This window comes from Bacillus rossius, chromosome 3, assembly GCF_032445375.1.
Source record: "Bacillus rossius redtenbacheri isolate Brsri chromosome 3, Brsri_v3, whole genome shotgun sequence".
Taxonomy (NCBI): domain Eukaryota; kingdom Metazoa; phylum Arthropoda; class Insecta; order Phasmatodea; family Bacillidae; genus Bacillus; species Bacillus rossius.
Genome location: NC_086332.1, coordinates 78,014,625 through 78,038,427, shown reverse-complemented (window position 1 = coordinate 78,038,427; position 23,803 = coordinate 78,014,625). Strand labels below are relative to the sequence as shown.

The window sequence follows — 23,803 nt, the reverse complement described above, 5'->3', positions numbered from 1 at the left end:
GTACATCGCACTTCACATTACTGTCGACACCCTGAACTTCCCGCCATCTTGGACCATATCATCACATTTAACTTATAACACATCCACCACCACTTTCTTAGATTTTGTTATCACCCACTTTAATCTTGACAACCAACATATTGTATTATCATCTCATGTATGCACCCACCATACTTGATTATATAATCATACTAACTTTCATCCTCTGCTAGAGTATGCAGATGAATTATTCGTAATGAGCATCACGTGATCATACCAAATACTAAGATTAAAAAAATTATTGCCATTAAACTTATCACGGTCCATATACCAAAGTCATACTGCAGACTTGTGCACTGTAGCACTCTACTCAAATTGACTTACATAGCTAATGTTTTCTTTACATGCTTTCATTTGCGGTTACAATTTCTTTGAGGGCTTTCATTTGCGCTTACATTTTCCTTGAGGGCTTTCATTGGCGCCTACAATTTCTTTGAGGGCTTTCATTTGCGCTTACAATTTCTATGAGGGCTTTCATTTGCGCTTACAATTTCTTTGAGGGCTTTCATTTGCGCTTACAATTTCTATGAGGGCTTTCATTTGCGCTTACAATTTCTATGAGGGCTTTCATTTGCGGTTACAATTTCTTTGAGGGCTTTCATTTGCGGTTACAATTTCTTTGAGGGCTTTCATTTGCGCTTACATTTTCCTTGAGGGCTTTCATTGGCGCCTACAATTTCTTTGAGGGCTTTCATTTGCGCTTACAATTTCTATGAGGGCTTTCATTTGCGCTTACAATTTCTTTGAGGGCTTTCATTTGCGCTTACAATTTCTATGAGGGCTTTCATTTGCGACTACAAGTTCTTTTAGGACTTTCCTTTACACTTATGTTTTCTTTGAGTGTTTTAAGTTTCGCTTATGTTTTCTTTACATGCCTTCCTTTGCGATTACATTTTCTTTATATTGTAACTCAGTATCTCATGTAAACAATATTTAAGTATCCATATAAATATCATTAATCGTAATAACATATTTATTGGAAATTATTTCATTATATTTATAATTTTTACCATAAATTAAGCAGGATAAATTCAGGGAATAACAAAACATAGTATACATGACACTTTTATTTTATTTACAAAGTTTATTATACATAGTTCTACACAAAGATATATACATCTATTTATCTAGTGGGTCGAAATGGCTAATTCTCAGCTCCAGACGGTTCACCGAATTCAGCGTCCAACCAGATCCTTTACCCATATATTCTTCTTCCTTGCAGAGTTTTTCAATACTCTGTTTAACTGACTGCTTCACGTCGTTTGAAGTATAAATTACAGCAGCCGATGTCTTGAAAGCACGCTTGCTCACTCGATTCTCGTGCGGCTCCGGTTTACCATATAGACAATCCAACCATAAGTTATATTTTAAAGACCCATGCTATGCTGTATCGTCCATAAGTTGTTGTATTATATTCTGCTCAATATCACTCAGAAAAGTGCAAATATCTTTGGCCTCACTAAAAGTATTTAGATAATAATAGTCTTTCAGAACTCCTCCAAATGCAGATTGCGCCAAGTAAAATCCATTATCAGTTGTCTGTAACTGACCAAGCATAGTGTTAGATTTATGTCCAGATGACGATATGGGTGGTTGTTGCTGCTGATCTCCTTGAATGCCGGAGCCTGTGCACATGGGTACCTCTAGTTTAAATTGAGGAGTCGTGACGTTCACATGCTGTTCTACAGGCAAGCGAACTGCACCTCTACAAATCTTCATATGTCTTTTCAAATTATCTTTGCGAGTAAACCATTGATTGCACTTAACACACTGAATCTTTATACGAGTGGGACTCTTCATACATTTACTTCTATCATGCCTTCTTGTATCATGAGCAAATGCAAACATCATGTCGCAGTAGTTGCATGGATGTCTATTTGATGTGCCTTCCATGTCTCGGTTAGCTGTGTCCAAGACCGATGGTGCTTCACTTAAGCTTGGTGTGCTATTTTCAAAATCAATGTAACGCTGTTGTGCTGATGTCCTCACTTTCGACCGCTTAGCTCTTCCTTTGCATATATTCAGGTGTATTTTCAAGTCATCATTGCGAGTAAACTTCTTCCTACATTCATTACAGAAAAAAATAGTACGAGATGGATTCTTCAGGCAATTACTCTTCTCATGACGTCTCATGTTAAAACTTGTTGAGAACATCATATTGCAGTGCTGGCACTGATGCTTCATTGGTGGTGATGGCTCCATGCAGGATTCCGAAGAACTAGGGGTAGGATCCATACTCTCCCCAGATGTCTTTGTAGTTAAACAAGAAAGAGAGCTCCCAAGCGATGTTCACTCTTCGGAGTCAGGATGACAACTAAGCTACTAATTCCGTCCACATCCCTACATATAAAGCCAACCCCTACCCCCACAACGACACTCTTCACATCATCAACATGTTTACTTAGGACTCAGCTTACATAGGGTCTCTCTCTCTTCTACTCCAAATCATTCTACTATCCTAGAAGTCTTGAAAGTATACAGATGATGCAGATTCATAACCTGATAATGTAATCACAAGATCATTCTTTATATGGTAAACACAAATAAAAATAAATCTTCTCCAACTGCCATGATCTATTATTAATAAAAAGCCTAGCATCCTCTTAAATATTAACATCCGTATAGGACTTTGCACACCTCATTTAACCATAAATCATTAATACTATTTCAAATCACAGTCTTAAGCCGACATATTTGTGTAATATTATCATCTGTATTATTTCGTATAATTGCCATTCCCACCTAACCTACTGACATAATACTTACATATATATAGTGTTATGTAGCATTCCATCCCATCATATGAGTAAAAGTCGTAATCGTACATAAATAATTGTATCCTCGCTTACCATTATTCCAAAGCATCCAGAATTTAATACTATCAGTCCATCATCATCATACTACTTAATATAATTCCATAAATATTTACCATACACAAACATTAACTACATCATAGTAAATATACAACATAGGTCCACCCAACAATCCAACATGAACAGCAGTCAAAAGACATTTTTAAATCTACGAGCCATAACATACAATCCTATTCCTCAGCCCGCAGTACCCAACATTCATCAGCTTACAAACTCTTTAAATTAAACATTTAATTATGTATTTTCTTTCATGCTTTGAATGTTTCTTGCAGTAAAGAATTTTTTTTGAGTCAAATACCACTTACAGACATAACCAGTCACATCCTGCCATACAAAAAATAAGAGCACATCTCGACTTAACCACAGGATAAACCAATATAACATTTTCTACTAAATAGATAATACTTAAGATATGAACAAAGTCCGATCTAACATTCTGGTCGAGTCATTGCATATGAATACAAATATGAGGAGGAGGGACCATAACATATGCATACAAATATGAGGAGGAGGGATCGTAGCTTATGGATACAAATATGAGGAGGAGGGATCGTAGCATACATAAATTACACCAAACTTTACTCAAATACCAACTATATCAACCAGAAAAGTAAATTGTAAGAGGTATGTTTCCAATTTAAATTACTTTCCAAACGATCATTCAGAAACCTAGGCATAAAAACACATAAATATCGTCTAAGATCAAAAGAACTGCAGAGTCAACATATAATACTAATGTCACAGTCGAAGACATAAGATCTATGTACATCGCATTTATATCAGCCTTTTCCCTTATCCACCTAAAGTGTATGAAATGTAAGGCCAGCAAAAAGAAATAGTTGATACATATCACCCATTTTAATTGTCCTTTTTCACAATGAAAATACTTGTAATGATTATGCGTAGAGATTCCGAAACCAATTTCTTAGTTAAATAACAACTACTATGCCACCAATTCATATTATAAGTACTGATAATAACTCTCCTTACCCACATAATATGAACGTAAAGACAAAAATTACTCAACATGTTAGTAGATCTACACAACAACAATATATAAAGTCATATGTATAAGCATTTACAAAACTTGCACGAATCGAGAAGTTAAAGCATACAGGCTAAACATTACTTTAAACCTTAAATATGTAGATCATAAATATATTATTTTCCGAAGGATTGAACATGTATTTGGCATAAGCATTGCCGCTAAGCTACATACATACAAGTTAATAGCATTAGAACTCATACGATTATTGAGTAACAATATTGAAGCAACATCTATAATGTAATGTTAGAAAAAAGGAGAAGTAAATGAAATGAGAATGATCTAGAATTCACAACAAATGCTGGAATTTGGCTCACAGCTTTATTTTACTATATATATATCACTGATACAGCTAGGTAAATTATACCAAGATCAAGTTTTACACTTTCAATTACGTCCAACAATATTCGGTGATTCTGGATTCAGCTGCGAAAACATATCATGAAAGAAAATGTTCTTTATCAGGTTCTTGTAGTCGGACATTACGCCATGCGGTATATCCTCAAGTTAAATCTCTTTAGGTGAATATCTATTACACACCGTTAGTGAACAATCATTTCCAAATGCTTCACTTGAAAATCACATTAACATCCCGAAGCTGGTGATGTCATGTAAACTGGAGGCCAGTCCCATAGTAGTTTGTGCTGGGCTGGATGCTTTCATAAGAATGAAATTATATGCTGCAGCGACTCATGTGCACATTCAAACTATCGCCTCGCGAAATCAACTTTCCACACCTCACACTGATGTGACTTGGAGGTAGGATTCACAAGGCAATGATGTTGTTCATGTCGCCGAGCACTACTGCTGCTTGCAAACTTCTGCTTACAATATCTACACAAAATTTCGGATTTGCATTTAGTTTTCCCGTTACACTTCACAATATGGAAGTTAAAATTTTCTCGCCCCGCCAAAAACTTTCCACATTTGTCACACAGAAGTATTGTATCGGAGGAATTATTTATACACCCATGTTTTCCAGCACGTGATGATTCTGGTGACACTATAGGTGATGCAGGCGTTGGTGATGGCGGGTGCGATGACTTCGACTTAATTTCCTGTGTAGTAGAATGATTCACCGTTAGTGATCTACCACTGAATATTTGACCCATTGCAGGAGAAAAAATAACCTGGAAAGGCTATCCCAAAGAGTCTCCGCTATTTAAAGTCCAGAAACCAACTGATGGATTGCTATTTACATCGCGCCTTATATACTCTTGAAACCATGATCACATCATATTAACCAATTAAAAGAAGCCGAGTTCTCTTACATACATAAATATGTATTCACATGGACAGCACAGCACTCACTGAATACACACAGTGGCCACACATGTGACTAAAACTAGCTCCAACTGGATCCAAATACCTTCAGTAGCTATAATAGCTCCAACTGCTACCATAGCTCAACTATCTCCAATAGCCCAAATAAGTTCATTAGCTCCAACTAGCTCCAATAGTCCAACTAACTTCATTAACTTCAAACTAGCTCCAATAGTCCAACTAACTTCATTAGCTCCACCTAGCCGCAATAGTCCAACTATCTCCAACTAGCTCCAATATAAACAACTGCTACAATATCTCCAACTAGCTCCAAAAGTTCCAACTAGCTCCAATAGTTCCAAATAGCTCCAATAGTTCCAACTATCTCCAATAGTTCCAACTATCTCCAATAGTTAAAACTATCTCCAATAGTTACAACTTCTATAATAATAGTCCAACTGCTGCAATGACTCAAAATGAATCCAACTGCTAAAATAGCTGCAAACGGCTCCAACTATCCAAATAAATCCAATAGCTCCAACTAGCTCTAATAGCTACAATAGCTTTAACTAGCTTCAGTACTTACAATTAGCTCCAACCTCATCTGAATCTAGCGCCTCAATTGCCCCATAGACTCCAAAGCACCAACCGATTTCAGATATAAGATTACACGAAATAAAAAGTTTATATTCATATTAAAAATTTATTTCACAATTTTATACACGTTTCGGTAAAACATATTATTGTATGTAGCCTGCTCTCCTTAGTTAACGAAGTATAGTCAATGTTTCTTTGGTGATGGATACTTTTTCAGCATTTTTGAAAAGCAAGTAGAAGCCTTAAGGGGATTGGTGCAGGACAAAAAACAGTCATTCGTCAGAATTTGTTGGAAATGAGCTTAAGTGTTTCATAAATGCTTGTTTATTACTACTTTACGGCCAGCCAGCACGTATATAAGCTAGCGGGTGAGATTTGGCAAGTTAGTGGCGAGAGAGCTTCCGTGAGGGGAGGTTGTCGGAGATTGCAGCTCTGAGGCCTGCCATCTAGCGGGAATCTTTCGAAGGTCTTCCACAATATCGCCTTTCTCTCTCTCCAACACGGACACCCAACCAGCTCTTATCTTCGCTTCCCATCTCGCCCTATCCTTCATTCTCGGATCAGGTAGCCGCCCTTCCCCGCGTAGTCTCGTGTTACTCCAGGAAACCAAGACAACCTGTGAACAATTTGTCCAAAGCTGAATTTTTGTACTGTGGTAGAGTTGACTATGCTTAATAACATACGGAAAGTTTACCGCTGTAGACCTTGTGCGTTATCACCGAAAATTTGCATTTAAGTCCTAGGTGACAGCAACTTGCATCAGTCCATTAAAATGCTACCCATTTATACAGTTTTTAATTTTGACTGTCCGTAAACTTACCAAAATAATCTAGAAACTGTAATACACCCATTATTGTTAGAAAAAATTTAAATTTTTAATATTTAAGATATGATATAAAGCGATTAATTCACGACATATATATTTTTTATCTTTGCCACTCAGATCAAAATACGATTTACACCGATTTGAAGAGCCCAATGCGAAAAAATGTCTAAATAAATGTTTTTAATTATACTTTTAGCTTTAAGATAGTATATTTATAAAGAGTCTAGCATAATTAGTTGCCTCATTAAAGCTGCCCGAGCGTTGCAGTGTACTGCGGCCGTACTGATCTTTCACGGCCGGCGGGCTTTGAAACACGCTGCGTACTGCGACACTCAATAAACTTGGTCTTATTTAGGGATTACTTAAAATATATTTAATGCATATGATAGGGTGTATTCATGTTAAATCTATTGAGATATACATATTCTTTTTTCTTATATGAATGATTTTTGATACAATAAAATTAACAATAAACAATTTCTGCTTGGAACTTATAAATCAAAATTATAGAGGACTTCTGGATTTATATATGCGTGATCGTATTTTGCTACAAAAATTTTATTATTAAAAATTATTTTAATACCAAAAAATATAATTATTTTTTATTTCTAATACATTATATTATTTTAGATCAGAACTGTGCGAAATTTTAATGTAGCCTATATTATAAAATATATATATTTAATTGTATGAAATTAGTTTACTACATAACCATTGAAGAAAACGATACACCGTAAATGTTCTTATTGAGTTTTGTCACTTTTATAACATAATTCGTATGATAATATTATTTTTTTCCAAAAAATAAATAAAACATAAGTTGTGTTGTAAAATGTATTGATAAAATTACATATTTAGTATTTTTTTTCTAAGTTAATTCATTGGAGTGCTGCGCCTAGCTTACTTCGTTGAATTGCTAGTGGCAAAGAGCGGTGGTGGATGTTTTTGCAAGAGTTTGACCGTATTTTATGACCCCAGCTGTGAGAGGGTGTTCGTCCCAGAAATCCTAACGGTCAAGGAAAATAGCCTTTCTCTATAGTCACGTACGGGTCTGCTACTCGCGCAATATCGTCAGTTTATCACAACTTTCCGGGAAGTTCTATTGTTATTGATTTATAATTTAGAAATTAAAGAGTCGATCATACTAACATTTTTACCTAAGCAAATCGCATCCTGGAAGATTTTTATCTACGTTTGCAACAAAAATCACATACAGTTAGGAAACTTTTATTCTTTCAGAGTAAAATTCAGTCTGGAATTACCATACATTAAAAACCTTAGTTTTCTGGAGCAAAAAACGTCCCAGCACGAGCGACTTTAACACTGCTGCACACACACACTACGCAGCTTGAAATACATCAGTGGTCAGACTATTGTACCAGACACTCAAAATATACACATTTAAACCTAAAAAAAAAAAAAATACAGACAATATTTATGAAGTGATTTTGACGTTACGCTCAACATATTTATGTAACATGTAGTCAAATTTCTATAAAAAAAATATTTTTTTCTTACCTTTTATGATTAAAATTACCAATTTAATAATAGGACGTTTAAACTTTGAGGTGTTTATCACAGTTACCATGTAGGACATTCTTCTATATTACTTTGGTGCCATAATGAGAACCGACTTAAAAAAGTATTAAAGTTATTAAATTTACGAAACATTTATGTGGATCATTGTATAAATTATCATTAAGGACCCAACTGCTCATTATTGGTGTGATCACAAGGTTTCATCGGTAAACTTTTGACGTGTTACTAAGAAATGTTCATTCTACTACTGTACAAAATTTTTCCTGTGGGATAATTTTCCATGTATTAAACATTTTTGTTTCTTAACAGCGAAATTCGTCTAGACCCGAACCTACTTCGACAACCCCGCAGTAGTATACACGACGCGGCTCGGATCGCTTTAGTGGTCAGACTAATTGTATGAGACACTTAAAAAATATACCAATTTAAAGATGAATAAATATGCAACAACGATTACTTTAAGCGATTTCCACGTTGGGCTCTTTAAGTTTATGTAAGATGTATTTATATTTCCTTAAAATTGAATGAAAGTGAATTCGTTAACTTTAATGATTTAAAAGGTCTATTTTATAGAAACATGTTTAAACTTTGTGCTTTTTATCACCATCCTCAGATAGGGCAATGTTTCTAGATTATTTTAGGTTCCATACTGACGGTCTACTCCATAAACTGCATTTGCAATATTCATTATTGTGGATCGTTGCAAAAAATTGTCATTTTGGACTTAACTGCTCGTTTTTGGTGTGACGCACAAGGTTTGCGGCAGTACTTAAACTTTTGACGTGTTACTAAGAAATGTTCATTCTACTACTGTACAAATTTTCGGCTTTGGGATAATTTTCCATGTATTAAAACCTTTGTTTCTTCACAGCGAAATTCGTCCCGACCCAAGCCTACTTCGGCAACCTCGCAGTAGTATACACTACGCGACTCGGATCGCTTTAGTGGTCAGACACATTGTACCAGGCTCTCAACAAATAAACTAATTTAAAATTTAAGAACTAAATCGTGATCGTAAAATGGCCGCCATGGTGATTTGCGAATTTATGGAGAAATAAAAGCAGTTAAAATCTTATGTAGTTTCCAAGAGACATTATTACATCACCAATCATCTAAAGTAACAGGTTTACAAAATTTCAACATATTCAGTAACTAGTCAGTTTTCTTAAAATGTGTTAGTATTAACAATCTGGACCATATCTAGTCGGTGAGGTCTGTATTGTTACAGACTATCTGTATTCCGGTATTTGGATTTTGAAGCTACTTAATGATTCGCTTTCAATGTATATTAAAATATACCTAATGATAATTGCAGGAATATTTCTACTCGATTTCAAAATTATAATTCCTGAACATTTGTAGCGGACACATTTCAGTGATTTTCGAGTTGTGTTGAGGTTTCGCATGCCACTTCGTGTACACGAGATGGCCCCTGCTCTGGTAACATTGAGTCATCACAACCGGTGCCGTCTGTACGAGCGTCTTCACAAGTTATCCTGAAATATGTTCTTAAATATTAATTCAAGTGAATTCTTAAAATCCTACACACCTTATCTTAAGTGTCGTGAATGAATCGTTATATTTTGTATATACATATAATATAGGAGCCATCATGGCGCGAAGCGATGGACTCGATACGAATAATATTTTTTTTACCAACCACTACATCAGTAAATATTTGTGGTTTCCATTCGCTATGAATTCAAGCATGTAACATGTGTACTGCTTCTTCAATTCGGCCACAGTTAAATGGGAGGCTCTGAATCATTGAAAACTCCTCAACAAAATCAACGACGAATCACAGGCATTACAACAAACATTTGTCACAAGTCAAGTAGCCAATGAGCAGGTGACATTTTTCGAGTCCGTAGAGGATTGTTGAGACTATCCTACAGGTCAATGGCAACGCGCCCTGAGTAGAGTGTAAAGGCGTAAGCCTGAGACACATCTAGGTCCTCATCTAACCGCGCACACTTAGATTTAACTCAGGATAGGGTGAAAAATGTTTACTAATTTTGCAGTCCTAACAGTCACCAACGAAACGCCAGGAAAATAAATAAATAAGCTCACGAATATTGTTCGTGAATGAAGGCGAAGCTGATACTTTGGAAACGTTACCAGCAGATATTAAATAATGTTTAACTATTATTCACGTAGCTTACTTCTTAAAACTGCATTCATGTAAACTGATTTTGTGTGAGACTATGTTGAGTGTTTTCTGCTACACTCATTTTTCTGAAAAAATGTCTATCGTGGCTTAATAAACTTGTTAACATTGATGCCTGTCATAAAAAGAAATTCAAACGTAATTATACGGATACATGTTGAGTATAGTTTAAGAATGGTTCACGCATTGCTGGAAAAAAAAACTTGTTTACAATTTTACACATCTTTTTGTTGTCGCATCGCGTCCATCGCGTTGTACATACGCAACTCTGAAAAATAAATGTATGGTAAAAAAAGCTATAATCAAATAATATCTTATCTTTCTTTATTCTTTTTTCTAAGCGCTAATGGCTTTCGAAAGTTTTGTTTTTTTGTGTACTCTGCTTGGTGGAGGTTTCTTCGGCATTTTATTCCTGAATAAATCTCACGTTTACAACAAAAAACATCTAGCTAAATCACTGTGCTAAATAATAACAGAGAATAACCATTCAATTATACGCCGAGCTAGACCAAACACGTTCTCTTATATACTGAAAATGAGTACGTTGGCCTTCATATCAGTTTCCCGCGAAATCCCGTCTCCCCTTCGTAAACAGCAGACAGCTGTGGCAGGCTGCAAAAAGTTTGGGAAACTGTCGCAAGGTGTCACTACTGTCCAGCGCGCTCCATAATTCCTCGTATCCGAGCTTGCACGCTGCTCAAATTTCTACAGCTACGTTTTTACTTTAGGTCCGACTGCAATAAGCTAAAGACTAATATAAAGTCAATCATTCAGCCGACATATATGTAGGCGTTTGAATTACAAATGAAAACGCGAATGTTATTAAATTCGCAAATGAATATCACGCAATTTCGTAGCAGCTCATTTATTAAAATTCAAATTGTAAATACGTTAAATTAATAATGATTACAGATAAAATAATGGTCACAATCATATCTCCCGTGTCTGAAAATTTATCTGCCAAAGTTTTACCACTGAATTCTTTATAGTTTTTTAATAAAGCTTGAATTTAAAAAATTCCCGAAAATCAGCAATAACTTAATTAAAATAAAAAAATAAAAAAATAAATTTTACACCAGAATGGTTCAAATCTTCTCTAGCAGCTGAATCATTAACAAATATATTGTTTTTTTAATACGATGCTGGTGCACCAATCCCCTTAACCTATCGACCAATACATTAGGATCAGCCCATGATGTTTAATCTATCTCGCCTGCTGCTGCAATCTTCCTAACATGTTTGTTATTAATATTTTTAAGCTATCTGAAGTCTTCTGTTTTAACAACCATCTCATTGTCTTCCACGCAGTGATCATCATAAGAATGACCAGGTTTATTTATTTTAACACGGCGTTTCCATCGTTTAGGTCTCACCGCTTCAACATATTCTTTAATAGTTTTATCTTCGGGTGCTTCATCAAAGTCTTTGATGTTTTCAGTAACTCAACACTTCCCTTGTTTAGATCTCACAACTTCATCACATTCTTCAATCTTGACAGTTTCGGGCACTTCATCACATTCTTCAATCTTGTCAGTTTCGGGCACTTCATCAAAATCTTCGATACCTACGGTTCCATCGTTTAGGTCTCAAAACTTCATCACAGTTCATAATCTTGTGAGCTTTAGGAGCCGCATTACAGTCTTCGATATTGCCAGCTTCGAGTGCTTCATCGAAATATTTGAAGTTGTCAGCTTCAGCCTGTTCTATGTTGTTCATAATTTAGTGAAGGCAACTTAAATTTGGTGTAAATAATTTTTTTATTTCCAATGAAGACACTACTTTCTTCATTAGATTTCAATTCTATTTCATTAGTGATATCTAGGTTAGAGTTGGTAGAACCAGCATTTTCAACTTCGAGTTCATAATAATTTTTAATAATTTATCTTCTGTCCTCTTCTATGCTGCTGTAGACCAGACCTCGTTATCATTAGATAGCCTGGTTGCACAGATCTTGTGATGTTTATTCAACAAATATCTTCGACCAAAGTATTTCTGACACAGATTGCAACTAAAAGGCTTTTGGTAAGGACTTAATGTACACTCTGCTCTCTCATGTCGCTTCGCATTTTTTTTCTCAAGGTGAACTCCTTGTCGCAATATACACACCTGTGTCCTTTCGATAACATTGCTGGCAACGACTCAGAATACAATCATATTAGCTTCTACGGCTAATACGAGATGCATATTGGGAGTTTTAATTTGTAACAAATACTTAAATATTATTTTTTAAACATGCCATCAGCGGTAACTAATTTTCCTTTTTTTAAAATATGTAAGTTTCAAGTAGTTTCGCTTCATGCTAACATATATCACCACATGCTGCGTCAAAGTAAAGTTTGCATATAATTATGTAGGATGCTCTCTCACAGTCACAAGAGATGGAGAGAGATTCGCTAGACCGCTAGGGGGGAAGAATTCTTTCTCAAGGAAAAGATCAGGTAACATACCGAACTGATGCTCTCTCACAGTCACAAGAGATGGAGAGAGATTCGCTAGACCTCTAGGGGGGAAGAATTCTTTCTCAAGGAAAAGATCAGGTAACATACCGAACTGATGCTGGTAGCGATAAATAATCCATGTTAGCTTCTACAGCCAATACAACTTATATATTATTTTAATAGTAGACTTATAAAATTCCAACACCAGGAATAAATGTTTCTACTTAGATAAATAAAATCATAAACTGGAGAAGGAGATGTATCAATGTATTTTAATATTAGAATATGTCGTTTCGGATGAATGTGTGTTGACAGATTTTAACATTTTAATTTTTTTATAACAACTGCCTGCAGTCAGCTAAAGAAAAATCAAGTTATAATAAAATAAATTATCTCCCACGACGGCCAATTTCTTTTCTCATGTAGGTGGGCCCCATATATATATATATAAATATAAATGTATATATATATAGTATATATAACTTATGCTAAAGCATATAATATGCTTAAACATAAATTAATTTTAATTTTAGATATGTTAACATATATATATATCCGCTTCAGCATATGTTTTAAATATATCTAATACAAATATGCAAGCTGACAACTTCAAACATTTCGATGAAGCACTCGAAGCTGGCAATATCGAAGACTGTAATGCGGCTCCTAAAGCTCACAAGATTATGAACTGTGATGAAGTTTTGAGACCTAAACGATGGAACCGTAGGTATCGAAGATTTTGATGAAGTGCCCGAAACTGACAAGATTGAAGAATGTGATGAAGTGCCCGAAACTGTCAAGATTGAAGAATGTGATGAAGTTGTGAGATCTAAACAAGGGAAGTGTTGAGTTACTGAAAACATCAAAGACTTTGATGAAGCACCCGAAGATAAAACTATTAAAGAATATGTTGAAGCGGTGAGACCTAAACGATGGAAACGCCGTGTTAAAATAAATAAACCTGGTCATTCTTATGATGATCACTGCGTGGAAGACAATGAGATGGTTGTTAAAACAGAAGACTTCAGATAGCTTAAAAATATTAATAACAAACATGTTAGGAAGATTGCAGCAGCAGGCGAGATAGATTAAACATCATGGGCTGATCCTAATGTATTGGTCGATAGGTTAAGGCTTCTACTTGCTTTTCAAAAATGCTGAAAAAGTATCCATCACCAAAGAAACATTGACTATACTTCGTTAACTAAGGAGAGCAGGCTACATACAATAATATGTTTTACCGAAACGTGTATAAAATTGTGAAATAAATTTTTAATATGAATATAAACTTTTTATTTCGTGTAATCTTATATCTGAAATCGGTTGGTGCTTTGGAGTCTATGGGGCAATTGAGGCGCTAGATTCAGATGAGGTTGGAGCTAATTGTAAGTACTGAAGCTAGTTAAAGCTATTGTAGCTATTAGAGCTAGTTGGAGCTATTGGATTTATTTGGATAGTTGGAGCCGTTTGCAGCTATTTTAGCAGTTGGATTCATTTTGAGTCATTGCAGCAGTTGGACTATTATTATAGAAGTTGTAACTATTGGAGATAGTTGTAACTATTGGAGATAGTTGGAACTATTGGAGATAGTTGGAACTATTGGAGCTATTTGGAACTATTGGAGCTAGTTGGAACTTTTGGAGCTAGTTGGAGATATTGTAGCAGTTGTTTATATTGGAGCTAGTTGGAGATAGTTGGACTATTGCGGCTAGGTGGAGCTAATGAAGTTAGTTGGACTATTGGAGCTAGTTTGAAGTTAATGAAGTTAGTTGGACTATTGGAGCTAGTTGGAGCTAATGAACTTATTTGGGCTATTGGAGATAGTTGAGCTATGGTAGCAGTTGGAGCTATTATAGCTACTGAAGGTATTTGGATCCAGTTGGAGCTAGTTTTAGTCACATGTGTGGCCACTGTGTGTATTCAGTGAGTGCTGTGCATGTCCATGTGAATACATATTTATGTATGTAAGAGAACTCGGCTTCTTTTAATTGGTTAATATGATGTGATCATGGTTTCAAGAGTATATAAGGCGCGAAGTAAATAGCAATCCATCAGTTGGTTTCTGGACTTTAAATAGCGGAGACTCTTTGGGATAGCCTTTCCAGGTTATTTTTTCTCCTGCAATGGGTCAAATATTCAGTGGTAGATCACTAACGGTGAATCATTCTACTACACAGGAAATTAAGTCGAAGTCATCGCACCCGCCATCACCAACGCCTGCATCACCTATAGTGTCACCAGAATCATCACGTGCTGGAAAACATGGGTGTATAAATAATTCCTCCGATACAATACTTCTGTGTGACAAATGTGGAAAGTTTTTGGCGGGGCGAGAAAATTTTAACTTCCATATTGTGAAGTGTAACGGGAAAACTAAATGCAAATCCGAAATTTTGTGTAGATATTGTAAGCAGAAGTTTGCAAGCAGCAGTAGTGCTCGGCGACATGAACAACATCATTGCCTTGTGAATCCTACCTCCAAGTCACATCAGTGTGAGGTGTGGAAAGTTGATTTCGCGAGGCGATAGTTTGAATGTGCACATGAGTCGCTGCAGCATATAATTTCATTCTTATGAAAGCATCCAGCCCAGCACAAACTACTATGGGACTGGCCTCCAGTTTACATGATATCACCAGCTTCGGGATGTTGATGTGATTTTTAAGTGAAGCATTTGGAAATGATTGTTCACTAACGGTGTGTAATAGATATTCACCTAAAGAGATTTAACTTGAGGATATACCGCATGGCGTAATGTCCGACTACAAGAACCTGATAAAGAACATTTTCTTTCATGATATGTTTTCGCAGCTGAATCCAGAATCACCGAATATTGTTGGACGTAATTGAAAGTGTAAAACTTGATCCTGGTATAATTTACCTAGCTGTATCAGTGATATATATATATAGTAAAATAAAGCTGTGAGCCAAATTCCAGCATTTGTTGTGAATTCTAGATCCTTCTCATTTCATTTACTTCTCCTTTTTTCTAACATTACATTATAGATGTTGCTTCAATATTGTTACTCAATAATCGTATGAGTTCTAATGCTATTAACTTGTATGTATGTAGCTTAGCGGCAATGCTTATGCCAAATACATGTTCAATCCTTCGGAAAATAATATATTTATGATCTACATATTTAAGGTTTAAAGTAATGTTTAGCCTGTATGCTTTAACTTCTCGATTCGTGCAAGTTTTGTAAATGCTTATACATATGACTTTATATATTGTTGTTGTGTAGATCTACTAACATGTTGAGTAATTTTTGTCTTTACGTTCATATTATGTGGGTAAGGAGAGTTATTATCAGTACTTATAATATGAATTGGTGGCATAGTAGTTGTTATTTAACTAAGAAATTGGTTTCGGAATCTCTACGCATAATCATTACAAGTATTTTCATTGTGAAAAAGGACAATTAAAATGGGTGATATGTATCAAGTATTTCTTTTTGCTGGCCTTACATTTCATACACTTTAGGTGGATAAGGGAAAAGGCTGATATAAATGCGATGTACATAGATCTTATGTCTTCGACTGTGACATTAGTATTATATGTTGACTCTGCAGTTCTTTTGATCTTAGACGATATTTATGTGTTTTTATGCCTAGGTTTCTGAATGATCGATCGGAAAGTAATTTAAATTGGAAACATACCTCTTACAATTTACTTTTCTGGTTGATATAGTTGGTATTTGAGTAAAGTTTGGTGTAATTTATGTATGCTACGATCCCTCCTCCTCATATTTGTATCCATAAGCTACGATCCCTCCTCCTCATATTTGTATGCATATGTTATGGTCCCTCCTCCTCATATTTGTATTCATATGCAATGACTCGACCAGAATGTTAGATCGGACTTTGTTCATATCTTAAGTATTATCTATTTAGTAGAAAATGTTATATTGGTTTATCCTGTGGTTAAGTCGAGATGTGCTCTTATTTTTTGTATGGCAGGATGTGACTGGTTATGTCTGTAAGTGGTATTTGACTCAAAAAAAATTCTTTACTGCAAGAAACATTCAAAGCATGAAAGAAAATACATAATTAAATGTTTAATTTAAAGAGTTTGTAAGCTGATGAATGTTGGGTACTGCGGGCTGAGGAATAGGATTGTATGTTATGGCTCGTAGATTTAAAAATGTCTTTTGACTGCTGTTCATGTTGGATTGTTGGGTGGACCTATGTTGTATATTTACTATGATGTAGTTAATGTTTGTGTATGGTAAATATTTATGGAATTATATTAAGTAGTATGATGATGATGGACTGATAGTATTAAATTCTGGATGCTTTGGAATAATGGTAAGCGAGGATACAATTATTTATGTACGATTACGACTTTTACTCATATGATGGGATGGAATGCTACATAACACTATATATATGTAAGTATTATGTCAGTAGGTTAGGTGGGAATGGCAATTATACGAAATAATACAGATGATAATATTACACAAATATGTCGGCTTAAGACTGTGATTTGAAATAGTATTAATGATTTATGGTTAAATGAGGTGTGCAAAGTCCTATACGGATGTTAATATTTAAGAGGATGCTAGGCTTTTTATTAATAATAGATCATGGCAGTTGGAGAAGATTTATTTTTATTTGTGTTTACCATATAAAGAATGATCTTGTGATTACATTATCAGGTTATGAATCTGCATCATCTGTATACTTTCAAGACTTCTAGGATAGTAGAATGATTTGGAGTAGAAGAGAGAGAGACCCTATGTAAGCTGAGTCCTAAGTAAACATGTTGATGATGTGAAGAGTGTCGTTGTGGGGGTAGGGGTTGGCTTTATATGTAGGGATGTGGACGGAATTAGTAGCTTAGTTGTCATCCTGACTCCGAAGAGTGAACATCGCTTGGGAGCTCTCTTTCTTGTTTAACTACAAAGACATCTGGGGAGAGTATGGATCCTACCCCTAGTTCTTCGGAATCCTGCATGGAGCCATCACCACCAATGAAGCATCAGTGCCAGCACTGCAATATGATGTTCTCAACAAGTTTTAACATGAGACGTCATGAGAAGAGTAATTGCCTGAAGAATCCATCTCGTACTATTTTTTTCTGTAATGAATGTAGGAAGAAGTTTACTCGCAATGATGACTTGAAAATACACCTGAATATATGCAAAGGAAGAGCTAAGCGGTCGAAAGTGAGGACATCAGCACAACAGCGTTACATTGATTTTGAAAATAGCACACCAAGCTTAAGTGAAGCACCATCGGTCTTGGACACAGCTAACCGAGACATGGAAGGCACATCAAATAGACATCCATGCAACTACTGCGACATGATGTTTGCATTTGCTCATGATACAAGAAGGCATGATAGAAGTAAATGTATGAAGAGTCCCACTCGTATAAAGATTCAGTGTGTTAAGTGCAATCAATGGTTTACTCGCAAAGATAATTTGAAAAGACATATGAAGATTTGTAGAGGTGCAGTTCGCTTGCCTGTAGAACAGCATGTGAACGTCACGACTCCTCAATTTAAACTAGAGGTACCCATGTGCACAGGCTCCGGCATTCAAGGAGATCAGCAGCAACAACCACCCATATCGTCATCTGGACATAAATCTAACACTATGCTTGGTCAGTTACAGACAACTGATAATGGATTTTACTTGGCGCAATCTGCATTTGGAGGAGTTCTGAAAGACTATTATTATCTAAATACTTTTAGTGAGGCCAAAGATATTTGCACTTTTCTGAGTGATATTGAGCAGAATATAATACAACAACTTATGGACGATACAGCATAGCATGGGTCTTTAAAATATAACTTATGGTTGGATTGTCTATATGGTAAACCGGAGCCGCACGAGAATCGAGTGAGCAAGCGTGCTTTCAAGACATCGGCTGCTGTAATTTATACTTCAAACGACGTGAAGCAGTCAGTTAAACAGAGTATTGAAAAACTCTGCAAGGAAGAAGAATATATGGGTAAAGGATCTGGTTGGACGCTGAATTCGGTGAACCGTCTGGAGCTGAGAATTAGCCATTTCGACCCACTAGATAAATAGATGTATATATCTTTGTGTAGAACTATGCATAATAAACTTTGTAAATAAAATAAAAGTGTCATGTATACTATGTTTTGTTATTCCCTGAATTTATCCTGCTTAATTTATGGTAAAAATTATAAATATAATGAAATAATTTCCAATAAATATGTTATTACGATTAATGATATTTATATGGATACTTAAATATTGTTTACATGAGATACTGAGTTACAATATAAAGAATATGTAATCGCAAAGGAAGGCATGTAAAGAAAACATAAGCGAAACTTAAAACACTCAAAGAAAACATAAGTGTAAAGGAAAGTCCTAAAAGAACTTGTAGTCGCAAATGAAAGCCCTCATAGAAATTGTAAGCGCAAATGAAAGCCCTCAAAGAAATTGTAAGCGCAAATGAAAGCCCTCATAGAAATTGTAAGCGCAAATGAAAGCCCTCAAAGAAATTGTAGGCGCCAATGAAAGCCCTCAAGGAAAATGTAAGCGCAAATGAAAGCCCTCAAAGAAATTGTAACCGCAAATGAAAGCCCTCATAGAAATTGTAAGCGCAAATGAAAGCCCTCATAGAAATTGTAAGCGCAAATGAAAGCCCTCAAAGAAATTGTAAGCGCAAATGAAAGCCCTCATAGAAATTGTAAGCGCAAATGAAAGCCCTCAAAGAAATTGTAAGCGCAAATGAAAGCCCTCATAGAAATTGTAAGCGCAAATGAAAGCCCTCAAAGAAATTGTAGGCGCCAATGAAAGCCCTCAAGGAAAATGTAAGCGCAAATGAAAGCCCTCAAAGAAATTGTAACCGCAAATGAAAGCATGTAAAGAAAACATTAGCTATGTAAGTCAATTTGAGTAGAGTGCTACAGTGCACAAGTCTGCAGTATGACTTTGGTATATGGACCGTGATAAGTTTAATGGCAATAATTTTTTTAATCTTAGTATTTGGTATGATCACGTGATGCTCATTACGAATAATTCATCTGCATACTCTAGCAGAGGATGAAAGTTAGTATGATTATATAATCAAGTATGGTGGGTGCATACATGAGATGATAATACAATATGTTGGTTGTCAAGATTAAAGTGGGTGATAACAAAATCTAAGAAAGTGGTGGTGGATGTGTTATAAGTCAAATGTGATGATATGGTCCAAGATGGCGGGAAGTTCAGGGTGTCGACAGTAATGTGAAGTGCGATGTACAAGATGCCAAAGGTTAAGATAGGGTTGGCGACAAGAAGGTGAACATAAATGATGTAATCCAATATAGTGGAAAGTTCGAGGTGAGGAACATATTTAAGATGTTATAGGTCAAGTGAAGACGATATAGTCCAAGATGTCGTTCGAAAGGGGCTACAGTGATGGCAATACAATATGTCTGCCTACAGAAGATGATATATATAATGATATAATCATACGGGTGCTTGGTGTCTTAACAACAACTGCAATATGTAGGAGTGGGGAACTAGATTACGAGATAGGTGTGATGTCATAATTCAAAAAAATGATCGAAAGTTCTAGAGTCCGAGATGGCTTTGGAGCTGGTGATGATGACGTAGTCCAATATGATGTTCATGATGTCATAGGTCAACGATGAGGATTAAAAAAACCAATATGGTTGTTTTCAGAAGATAAAATTACTATGACTGTATAATGAAAATATCAACACATGGGAGTAGGGTGCTCGATTTTGGGGTGTAAGGTGTGATTACATAATTCAAAATGGTTGAATCTAAGATGGTAGAATTATAAATGTCAGTTGGGGTCAAGGTCATACAATATGACGATGGTTATGTGACCGTAAAGAAAAGTGTAATGCATGTAAATGGTATGATGTCGTCGTAACGAAAAGTACAACATAGGAGCGGGGCACTCAATTCAGTGGCGGTAGGTGTGATTTCATGATTAAAAATGGCGGGTGTTTCTATAAAACAAATTGGTGATTGTATAATATTATTGTGAAAATCTTCAATCCGAAACCCTAAGTCTTATCAGTGGTGATGTAATCGAGACAGTAGAAAGTTCTAGAAATCAAAAATGGTGAATGGAAATGATGTAATCCAAGATGGCAGCCGGAAATGACGTAATACTATATGGTAGCTGGGTCATCCAAGATGGCGGTCAGATATGATGTAATACTATATGATTGCATAATAATAATGGAATGATAGAGCATGCGAAAATTGAATCCAAAATAGCGGTCGGAAATGATGGTGACCGGATATGACGTAATCCAAGATGGGGGTGCGGTGATGTCATCTATGGGTGGGTAGGTAAGGGGGATACCAAGCCGCTATCCGGAGATGGGTGGGTAGGTAAGGGGGATACCAACCCACTATGGGGATATGGGTGGGTAGTTAGAATTTTGGGGGAATGGGGAAATTTTGTAGGGAAATTTTGTAGGAAAAGGGAAAATTTATAGGGGAAAAAGGGAAATTTTGAGGAAAATTGGCGGAAAATCGGGAAATTTCCAGGAAATCGGTGATGATGTCATCGGTCAAAGGTCATAACAGTGACGTCAGGGGTCAAAGGTCATGAATCCTGAATCCTTTGCCACCAGCCACTGCGCTCGGAGCCCCTATTCCTAACTACTTACATAACTCTCTGGATTGAATTCAACAGTCCAAGAAGGATTCTGACGGGATGAATCTAAAGCGTCAGTAATATTAAAATAAAGAATCTTAAATAACCTATCTATTGACGAGAGCTATTATTTAGTTTGGACACAACTTTTTTTTCACTGGTTCCCATGTGAAGCAAAAAAAATCGATTTAATTATTTCAATATATATTCAGTTCTTAAAACTTTTTTAATGTAATTTCAAAACCTAAACAGTAAACCTATCAAAAAATAAACTAGACGAAATCTTTATTCCTTGCATATTTATTTTATAATTTTAGCTAAAGAGACAAACATATATAAGGTTTATTGCTTGTTTGGTAGCTTTATGGCTGTCGTGTGCACTAATGCAAAAGATTTATAGAGCGCATCTCTTTAAGATGACAGCGCGAATTTAATAGAGCGCGCAGATTTGTCACCAGATCGAATTAGCGCGGTGACTTTCATAGCTGTGCTTCATATTCTGAAGTAATGGAAACAACCCATTGTTAGTTTTACTAACAACAAAAATATTTCTCATAATATTCAGTTGTAATAATTCTAAGAATCTTAAAATAATCATGCATGTTTTATGTTGTATGTAGGCCTACGTTTCTAATAAACATAGATCATAAAAAAATTATGAACATAAATTAGGTTATAATATATAATTTTACAAAATAAACACTATTGTAACGGAGGTGTGCTTGGCTGAGAAATAATTGTTATTGGTGATAAGGTAGACAAGGTAACTAGGGACACAAAAATAAATTCTGTAATCTTATGCAGGATGGGTAGGGCACAGATACTGAAAGAAAAATCATTCTTAAGATAAACACCACTCATTAGAAATTAATACTGAATCAAAGAAATTATACAGCCAGGGTTTGTTCTTACAGTCATTCATCATTGACTTATTAAAACATAAATAACTATAAAAATATACAGAAAAAAGAAATTATATTTTCATAAGAACTAAAAAAACCTTTATAGTATATCTCAACCTCGGATATTTCCACACACATATACGAAATGTATTTACACTTTTAAATGAAATATTTATTATCTACGAACAGTAAAATTACAAAACTCTTTAAATAGTTCTTCACGGCATATTTGTATCATTATTGTTAAATAAATGTGGCACTAATTGGATTTAAAAATTAAATCTAGCAGTGAGAATTAGGTAAAAATAACGTTTAAATTTTGGCAATTATTAAAAAAAAATGTATATTATTTTTATTTTTATTTTGCAGGATTTATTTAAGTTTACGGCTGTATTCTTGTTCCTTTCTAGAGATGAAATGGTTTCCCTTTATTTAACTGCTTGTTGCTATTTATAACCTACTTCGTAGTAAGTACACCAGTTTTGTTATTAAATATGGTGGAACCGTTTGGCAGCTAAAACTCGACCGCTTGTGCCTAGGTTAACAAGCTACGGCGTGGTGTATCCTCGGCTATATCAAAAATAAATGTTTATTTATTTTCTTTAATATTTAAAGCCTTTGGATTTTCTTTAAGTGTGAAATAAATTTCATCGGAAGCTGTTTAAGACACGAAACTGTATTACGACCAGTATTATTAAGAAAGTTAGAGGATATTTTTCAACATCATGTGCCGAAACAAGTACAGCACTAACGGTAGAAGATCGTGTTTTGGAATAAGAGTGAGAGAGAGACCAGTCCACCAGTACACTGGGCACTGTACTGAGCCGGTGTTCATAGACACGAGTCATTCAGAGATATAGAATAGAATCTACGACCATCGAAAACATAAACTGGACAGGTTAGCGATTATAACTATCGAAGTCCCATTGCAGACGGCAAGCGAAAATTTAGATGCTCTGTCGATTCGGTGGTGTTATGGCCTTCCCTTATGGACAAAACAGCAAGAACCACAGATGTTACAATATATGGGTAGTTTGGGCGATACTCCTCGTACAAAGGTTTTTGATAATACAGCCGTCGAGGAAAAAAAATGCTAAGTCAAGTCTAAATGTGTGTACATTTGGTATAGGTCTGTGTTATCATCTCTGGATCCGTTAGATTGGCAAATCATGCATCAGATGGTTTTTCCATCTTCCATGGATTTAGTGCCAAATGTGCCAAGAGTTATTCTTGCCTTAGTGATAATGAGGACTTTAGCCAAAGATTCACTGTTAATAAACTGTAACTGAGAAAAAACCAAAGAGATAAAACCTTTGGGATATATGATGCAAAGATAATGCAATGAATATCACCAGACATCCCATTAATCACTCTTTCTGGAAAATAGACCTGAAAAGTGGTAAGAAGTTCTGCTACGGAAATAGCGGAAGATGAAATATGGGAGGAATTTCGAGTTCTCGTTACTTACAGAGACTCAAGTTACATAAATAATATGCATACCACAAAATA

The 23,803-nt window shown here is 35.5% G+C and overlaps 1 protein-coding gene across 1 annotated transcript in view; it reads left to right on the top strand.

Annotated features, from left to right (window-relative positions):
* LOC134531325 (homeobox protein unplugged-like) overlaps positions 1-23,803 on the top strand; it is a 59,406-nt gene that overhangs the window by 34,392 nt on the left and 1,211 nt on the right. The window lies entirely within an intron of this gene.